Genomic DNA, 8,272 nt, shown 5'->3' on the forward strand with positions numbered 1-8,272 from the left:
CTCTTCTTCTATCTTCTTTTATCTTCTTTTCTCGTTTCTCTTTTGTTTCTACTCTTCTATTCTCTTTTTGTCTTTTCTCTTGTTTTCTCTTTTCTCTGTCCTCTTCTTTTCTCTTCTTCACTCTTCTTTTCTCTTTTCTCTTCCTTTATCTTTTGACTTTTCTCTTCTCATCTCGACTCTTTTCTCTTCTTTTATCTTCTGTTCTCTTTTCTCTTTTCTCTTCTGTTCTCTATTCTCTTCTGTTCTCTTTTCTCTTCTTCTATCTTGTTTTCTCTTTACTCTGGTCTCTTCTTTTCTCTTCTTCTCTCCTCTTTTCTCTTTTCTCTTCTTTTCTCTTTCCCTTTTCTCTTCCTTTCTCGATTCTTTTCTCTTCTTTTATCTTCTGTTCACTTTCCTCTTTTCTCCTTTCTCTTCTGTTCTCTTTTCTGTGCTCTACTCTTTTCTCCTTTCTCTTCTTCTATCTTCTTTTATCTTTTTTTCTCTTTTCTCTTTTCTTCTTCTCTTCTGTTCTCTTTTGTCATCTTTCCTCAGTTCAATTTTCTCTTCAATTCTCTTTTTCTCTTTTCTCTTGTTTTGTCTTTGCTTTATCCTCTTCTCTTCTTCTCTCTTCTTTTCTTTTTTCTCTTGTCCCCTTTCTCTTCTTTTCTCTTTTCTATTGTTTCCTCTATATATTCTCTTTTCACTTTTCTCCTTTCACTTCTTTTATCTTCTTTTATCTTCTTTTCTCTTTTCTTTCTACTCTTCTGTTCTCTTTTGTCTTCTTTCCTCTGTTCCCTTTTCTCTTCTATTCTCTTTTTCTCTTTTCTCTTTTCCATTTTGTCTTCTTTTCTCGATTCTTTTCTCTTCTTTTATCTTCTGTTCTGTTTTCTCTTTTCTCTATTCTCTTCTCTTCTCTTTTCTGTGCTCTTCTCTTTTCTCCTTTCTCTTCTTCTATCTTCTTTTATCTTTTTTCTCTTTTCTCATTTCTTCTTCTATTCTGTTCTTTTTTGTAATCTTTCCTCAGTTTCCCTTTGTATTCAAATCTCTTTTTCTCTTTTCTTATGTTTTGTCTTTCCTCGAACCTCTTCTTTTCTCTTCATCTCTCTTCTCTTCTCTTTTCTCTTCTTTTCTCTTTTCCCTTTTCTCTTCTTATGTCGACTCTTTTCTCTTCTTTTATCTTCTGTTCTCTTTTCTCTTTTCTCTATTCTCTTCTCTTCTCTTTTCTCTTCTTTACTCTTTTCTCTTCTTCTATCTTCTTTTATCCTCTTTTCTCTTCTCTCTTTTCTCTATTCTCTTTTGTGCTATTTGTCTTCTATCCTCTGTTCCCGTTTCTCTTCTATTCTCATTTTCCCTTTTCTCTTGTTTTCTTTTTTCTCTGTCCTCTTCTTTTCTCTTCTTCTCTCTTCTTTTTTCTTTCCTCTTCCTTTCTCTTTTCCCTTTTCTCTTCTTATCTCGACTCTTTTCTCTTCATTTATCTTCTGTTCTCTTTTCTCTTTTCTCTATTCTCTTCTATTGTCTATTCTCTTCTGTTCTCTTTTCTTTTCTTCTATCTTCTTTTATCCTCTTTTCTCTTTTCTCTATTCTTTTCTGTGCTATTTTGTCTTCTTTCCTCTGTTCCCGTTTCTCTTATATTCTCTTTTTCTCTTTTCTCTTGTTTTCTCTTTTCTCTGTCCTCTTCTTTTCTCTTCTTCTCTCTTCTTTTCTCTTTTCTCTTCTTTACTATTTTCCCTTTTCTCTTCTTTTCTCGATTCTTTTCTCTTCTTTTATCTTCTGTTCACTTTCCTCTTTTCTCTATTCCTTCTGTTCTCTTTTCTGTGCTCTACTCTTTTCTCCTTTCTCTTCTTCTATCTTCTTTTATCTTTTTTTCTCTTTTCTCATTTCTTCTTCTCTTCTGTTCTCTTTTGTAATCTTTCCTCAGTTCCCCTTTCTATTCAAATCTCTTTTTCTCTTTTCTCATGTTTTGTCTTTCCTCTATCCTCTTCTTTTCTCTTCTTCTCTCTTCTTTCCTGTTTTCTCTTTTTTTTCTACTCTTCTGTTCTCTTTTGTCTTCTTTCCTCTGTCCCTTTCTCTTCTATTCTCTTTTTCTCTTTTCTCTTGTTTTCTCTTTTCTCTGTCCTCTTCTTTTCTCTTCATCTCTCTTCTCTTCTCTTTTCTCTTCTTTTCTCTTTTCCCTTTTCTCTTCTTATCTCGAATCTTTTCTCTTCTTTTATCTTCTGTTCTCTTTTCTCTATTCTCTTCTCTTCTCTTTTCTCTTCTTTACTCTTTTCTCTTCGTCTATCTTCTTTTATCCTCTTTTCTCTTCTCTCTTTTCTCTATTCTCTTTTGCGCTATTTGTCTTCTTTCCTCTGTTCCCGTTTCTCTTCTATTCTCATTTTCTCTTTTCTATTCTTTTCTCTTTTCCTTTTTCTCTTCTTGATTTTTTTCTCTTCTTTTATCTTCTTTTATCCTCTTTTCTCTTCTCTCTTTTCTCTATTCTCTTCTGTGCTATTTTGTAGTCTTTCCTCTGTTCCCATTTCTCTTCTATTCCCTTTTTCTCTTTTCTCTTGTATTCTCTTTTCTCTGTCCTCTTCTTTTCTCTTCTCCTCTCTTCTTTTCTCTTTTCTCTTCTTTTCTCTTTTCCTTTTTCTTTTCTTGATTCTTTTCTCTTCTTTTATCTTCTGTTCACTTTCCTCTTTTCTCTATTCTCTTCTGTTCTCTTTTCTGTGCTCTACTCTTTTCTCCTTTCTCTTCTTCTATCTTCTTTTATCTTTTTTTCTCTTTTCTCATTTCTTCTTCTCTTCTGTTCTCTTTTGTCATCTTTCCTCAGTTCCCCTTTCTATTCAATTCTCTTTTTCTCTTTTCTCATGTTTTGTCTTTCCTCTATCCTCTTCTTTTCTCTTCTTCTCTCTTCTTTTCTCTTTTCTCTTTTCTTTCTACTCTTCTGTTCTCTTTTGTCTTCTTTCCTCTGTTCCTTTTTCTCTTCTATTCTCTTTTTGTCTTTTCTCTTGTTTTCTCTTTTCTCTGTCCTCTTCTTTTCTCTTCATCACTCTTCTTTTCTCTTTTCTCTTCTTTTCTCTTTCCTCATTTATCTTTTCTCTTCTTTTCTCTTTTCTATTGTTTTCTCTATATATTCTCTTTTCGCTTTTCTCCTTTCTCTTCTTTTATCTTCTTTTATCTTCTTTTCTCTTTTCACTTTTCTTTCTACTCTTCTGTTCTCTTTTGTCTTCTTTCCTCCGTTCCCTTTTCTCTTGTATTCTCTTTATCTCTTTTCTCTTGTTTTCTCATTTCTCTGTCCTCTTCTTTTCTCTTCTTCTCTCTTCTTTTTTCTTTTCTCTTCTTTTCTCTTTTACCTTTTCTCTTCTTATCTCGACTCTTTTCTCTTCTTTTATCTTCTGTTCTCTTTTCTCTATTCTCTTCTGTTCTCTATTCTCTTCTGTTCTCTTTTCACTTCTTCTATCTTCTTTTATCCTCTTTTCTCTTTTCTCATTTCTCTATTCTCATCTGTGCTATTTTGTCTTCTTTCCTCTGTTCCCGTTTCTCTTCTATTCTCATTTTCTCTTTTCTCTTGTTTTTTCTTTACTCAGTCCTCTTCTTTTCTCTTCTTCACTCTTCTTTTCTCTTTTCTCTTCTTTTCTCTTTTCTCTTTTCTTTCTCCTCTTCTGTTCTCTTTTGTCTTCTTTCCTCTGTTCCCTTTTCTCTTCTATTCTCTTTTTCTCTTTTCTCTTGTTTTCTCTTTTCTCTTCTTTTCTCTTTTCCCTTTTCTCTTCTCTTCTCGATTCTTTTCTCTTCTTTTATCTTCTGTTCACGTTCCTCTTTTCTCTATTCTCTTCTGTTCTCTTTTCTGTGCTCTACTCTTTTCTCCTTTCTCTTCTTCTATCTTCTTTTATCTTTTTTCTCTTTTCTCATTTCTTCTTCTATTCTGTTCTTTTTTGTAATCTTTCCTCAGTTTCCCTTTCTATTCAAATCTCTGTTTCTCTTTTCTTATGTTTTGTCTTTCCTCTATCCTCTTCTTTTCTCTTCTTCTCTCTTCTTTCCTCTTTTCTCTTTTCTTTCTACTCTTCTGTTCTCTTTTGTCTTCTTTCCTCTGTCCCTTTTCTCTTCTATTCTCTTTTTCTCTTTTCTCTTGTTTTCTCTTTTCTCTGTCCTCTTCTTTTCTCTTCATCTCTCTTCTCTTCTCTTTTCTCTTCTTTTCTCTTTTCCCATTTCTCTTCTTTTCTCTTTTCTCGTCTTTCCTCATTTATCTTTTCTCTTCTTTTCTCTTTTCTATTGTTTTCTCTATATATTCTCTTTTCGCTTTTCTCCTTTCTCTTCTTTTATCTTCTTTTATCTTCTTTTCTCTTTTCACTTTTCTTTCTACTCTTCTGTTCTCTTTTGTCTTCTTTCCTCCGTTCCCTTTTCTCTTGTATTCTCTTTATCTCTTTTCTCTTGTTTTCTCATTTCTCTGTCCTCTTGTTTTCTCTTCTTCTCTCTTCTTTTTTCTTTTCTCTTCTTTTCTCTTTTACCTTTTCTCTTCTTATCTCGACTCTTTTCTCTTCTTTTATCTTCTGTTCTCTTTTCTCTATTCTCTTCTGTTCTCTATTCTCTTCTGTTCTCTTTTCACTTCTTCTATCTTCTTTTATCCTCTTTTCTCTTTTCTCATTTCTCTATTCTCATCTGTGCTATTTTGTCTTCTTTCCTCTGTTCCCGTTTCTCTTCTATTCTCATTTTCTCTTTTCTCTTGTTTTTTCTTTACTCAGTCCTCTTCTTTTCTCTTCTTCACTCTTCTTTTCTCTTTTCTCTTCTTTTCTCTTTTCTCTTTTCTTTCTCCTCTTCTGTTCTCTTTTGTCTTCTTTCCTCTGTTCCCTTTTCTCTTCTATTCTCTTTTTCTCTTTTCTCTTGTTTTCTCTTTTCTCTTCTTTTCTCTTTCCCCTTTTCTCGTCTTTTCTCGATTCTTTTCTCTTCTTTTATCTTCTGTTCACTTTCCTCTTTTCTCTATTCTCTTCTGTTCTCTTTTCTGTGCTCTACTCTTTTCTCCTTTCTCTTCTTCTATCTTCTTTTATCTTTTTTCTCTTTTCTCATTTCTTCTTCTATTCTGTTCTTTTTTGTAATCTTTCCTCAGTTTCCCTTTCTATTCAAATCTCTGTTTCTCTTTTCTTATGTTTTGTCTTTCCTCTATCCTCTTCTTTTCTCTTCTTCTCTCTTCTTTCCTCTTTTCTCTTTTCTTTCTACTCTTCTGTTCTCTTTTGTCTTCTTTCCTCTGTCCCTTTTCTCTTCTATTCTCTTTTTCTCTTTTCTCTTGTTTTCTCTTTTCTCTGTCCTCTTCTTTTCTCTTCATCTCTCTTCTCTTCTCTTTTCTCTTCTTTTCTCTTTTCCCATTTCTCTTCTTTTCTCTTTTCTCGTCTTTCCATATTTATCTTTTCTCTTCTTTTCTCTTTTCTATTGTTTTCTCTATATGTTCTCTTTTCGCTTTTCTCCTTTCTGTTCTTTTATCTTCCTTTATATTCTTTTCTCTTTTCTCTTTTCTTTCTCCTCTTCTGTTCTCTTTTGTCTTCTTTCCTCTGTTCCCTTTTCTCTTCTATTCTCTTTTTCTCTTTTCTCTTGTTTTCTCTTTTCTCTTCTTTTCTCTTTTCCCTTTTCTCTTCTTTTCTCGATTCTTTTCTCTTCTTTTATCTTCTGTTCACTTTCCTCTTTTCTCTATTCTCTTCTGTTCTCTTTTCTGTGCTCTTCTCTTTTCTCCTTTCTCTTCTTCTATCTTCTTTTATCTTTTTTCTCTTTTCTCATTTCTTCTTCTATTCTGTTCTTTTTTGTAATCTTTCCTCAGTTTCCTTTTCTATTCAAATCTCTGATTCTCTTTTCTTATGTTTTGTCTTTCCTCTATCCTCTTCTTTTCTCTTCTTCTCTCTTCTTTCCTCTTTTCTCTTTTCTTTCTACTCTTCTGTTCTCTTTTGTCTTCTTTCCTCTGTCCCTTTTCTCTTCTATTCTCTTTTTCTCTTTTCTCTTGTTTTCTCTTTTCTCTGTCCTCTTCTTTTCTCTTCATCTCTCTTCTCTTCTCTTTTCTCTTCTTTTCTCTTTTCCCTTTTCTCTTCTTATCTCGACTCTTTTCTCTTCTTTTATCTTCTGTTCTCTTTTCTCTTTTCTCTATTCTCTTCTCTTCTCTTTTCTCTTCTTTACTCTTTTCTCTACTTCTATCTTCTTTTATCCTCTTTTCTCTTCTCTCTTTTCTCTATTCTCTTTTGTGCTATTTGTCTTCTTTCCTCTGTTCCCGTTTCTCTTCTATTCTCATTTTCCCTTTTCTCTTGTTTTCTCTTTTCTCTGTCCTCTTCTTTTCTCTTCTTCTTTCTCTTTTCTCTTTTCTCTTCATTTCTCTTTTCCTTTTTCTCTTCTTGATTCTTTTCTCTTCTTTTATCTTCTGTTCACTTTCCTCTTTTCTCTATTCTCTTCTGTTCTCTTCTTCTCTCTACTTTTCTCTTTTCTCTTTTCTTTCGACTCTCCTGTACTCTTTTGTCTTATTTCCTCTGTTCCCTTTTCTCTTCTTTTGTCGATTCTTTTCTCTTCTTTTATCTTCTGTTCTCTTTACTCTTTTCACTATTCTCTTCTCTTCTCTTTTCTCTTCTTTACTCTTTTCTCTTTCCTCTTCTTCTATCTTCTTTTATCTTCTTTTCTCGTTTCTCTTTTGTTTCTACTCTTCTATTCTCTTTTTGTCTTTTCTCTTGTTTTCTCTTTTCTCTGTCCTCTTCTTTTCTCTTCTTCACTCTTCTTTTCTCTTTTCTCTTCCTTTATCTTTTGACTTTTCTCTTCTCATCTCGACTCTTTTCTCTTCTTTTATCTTCTGTTCTCTTTTCTCTTTTCTCTTCTGTTCTCTATTCTCTTCTGTTCTCTTTTCTCTTCTTCTATCTTGTTTTCTCTTTACTCTGGTCTCTTCTTTTCTCTTCTTCTCTCCTCTTTTCTCTTTTCTCTTCTTTTCTCTTTCCCTTTTCTCTTCCTTTCTCGATTCTTTTCTCTTCTTTTATCTTCTGTTCACTTTCCTCTTTTCTCCTTTCTCTTCTGTTCTCTTTTCTGTGCTCTACTCTTTTCTCCTTTCTCTTCTTCTATCTTCTTTTATCTTTTTTTCTCTTTTCTCTTTTCTTCTTCTCTTCTGTTCTCTTTTGTCATCTTTCCTCAGTTCAATTTTCTCTTCAATTCTCTTTTTCTCTTTTCTCTTGTTTTGTCTTTGCTTTATCCTCTTCTCTTCTTCTCTCTTCTTTTCTTTTTTCTCTTGTCCCCTTTCTCTTCTTTTCTCTTTTCTATTGTTTCCTCTATATATTCTCTTTTCACTTTTCTCCTTTCACTTCTTTTATCTTCTTTTATCTTCTTTTCTCTTTTCTTTCTACTCTTCTGTTCTCTTTTGTCTTCTTTCCTCTGTTCCCTTTTCTCTTCTATTCTCTTTTTCTCTTTTCTCTTTTCCATTTTGTCTTCTTTTCTCGATTCTTTTCTCTTCTTTTATCTTCTGTTCTGTTTTCTCTTTTCTCTATTCTCTTCTCTTCTCTTTTCTGTGCTCTTCTCTTTTCTCCTTTCTCTTCTTCTATCTTCTTTTATCTTTTTTCTCTTTTCTCATTTCTTCTTCTATTCTGTTCTTTTTTGTAATCTTTCCTCAGTTTCCCTTTGTATTCAAATCTCTTTTTCTCTTTTCTTATGTTTTGTCTTTCCTCGAACCTCTTCTTTTCTCTTCATCTCTCTTCTCTTCTCTTTTCTCTTCTTTTCTCTTTTCCCTTTTCTCTTCTTATGTCGACTCTTTTCTCTTCTTTTATCTTCTGTTCTCTTTTCTCTTTTCTCTATTCTCTTCTCTTCTCTTTTCTCTTCTTTACTCTTTTCTCTTCTTCTATCTTCTTTTATCCTCTTTTCTCTTCTCTCTTTTCTCTATTCTCTTTTGTGCTATTTGTCTTCTATCCTCTGTTCCCGTTTCTCTTCTATTCTCATTTTCCCTTTTCTCTTGTTTTCTTTTTTCTCTGTCCTCTTCTTTTCTCTTCTTCTCTCTTCTTTTTTCTTTCCTCTTCCTTTCTCTTTTCCCTTTTCTCTTCTTATCTCGACTCTTTTCTCTTCATTTATCTTCTGTTCTCTTTTCTCTTTTCTCTATTCTCTTCTATTGTCTATTCTCTTCTGTTCTCTTTTCTTTTCTTCTATCTTCTTTTATCCTCTTTTCTCTTTTCTCTATTCTTTTCTGTGCTATTTTGTCTTCTTTCCTCTGTTCCCGTTTCTCTTATATTCTCTTTTTCTCTTTTCTCTTGTTTTCTCTTTTCTCTGTCCTCTTCTTTTCTCTTCTTCTCTCTTCTTTTCTCTTTTCTCTTCTTTACTATTT

The sequence above is a fragment of the Chiloscyllium punctatum genome, chromosome 14 (assembly GCF_047496795.1).
Source record: "Chiloscyllium punctatum isolate Juve2018m chromosome 14, sChiPun1.3, whole genome shotgun sequence".
NCBI lineage: Eukaryota > Metazoa > Chordata > Chondrichthyes > Orectolobiformes > Hemiscylliidae > Chiloscyllium > Chiloscyllium punctatum.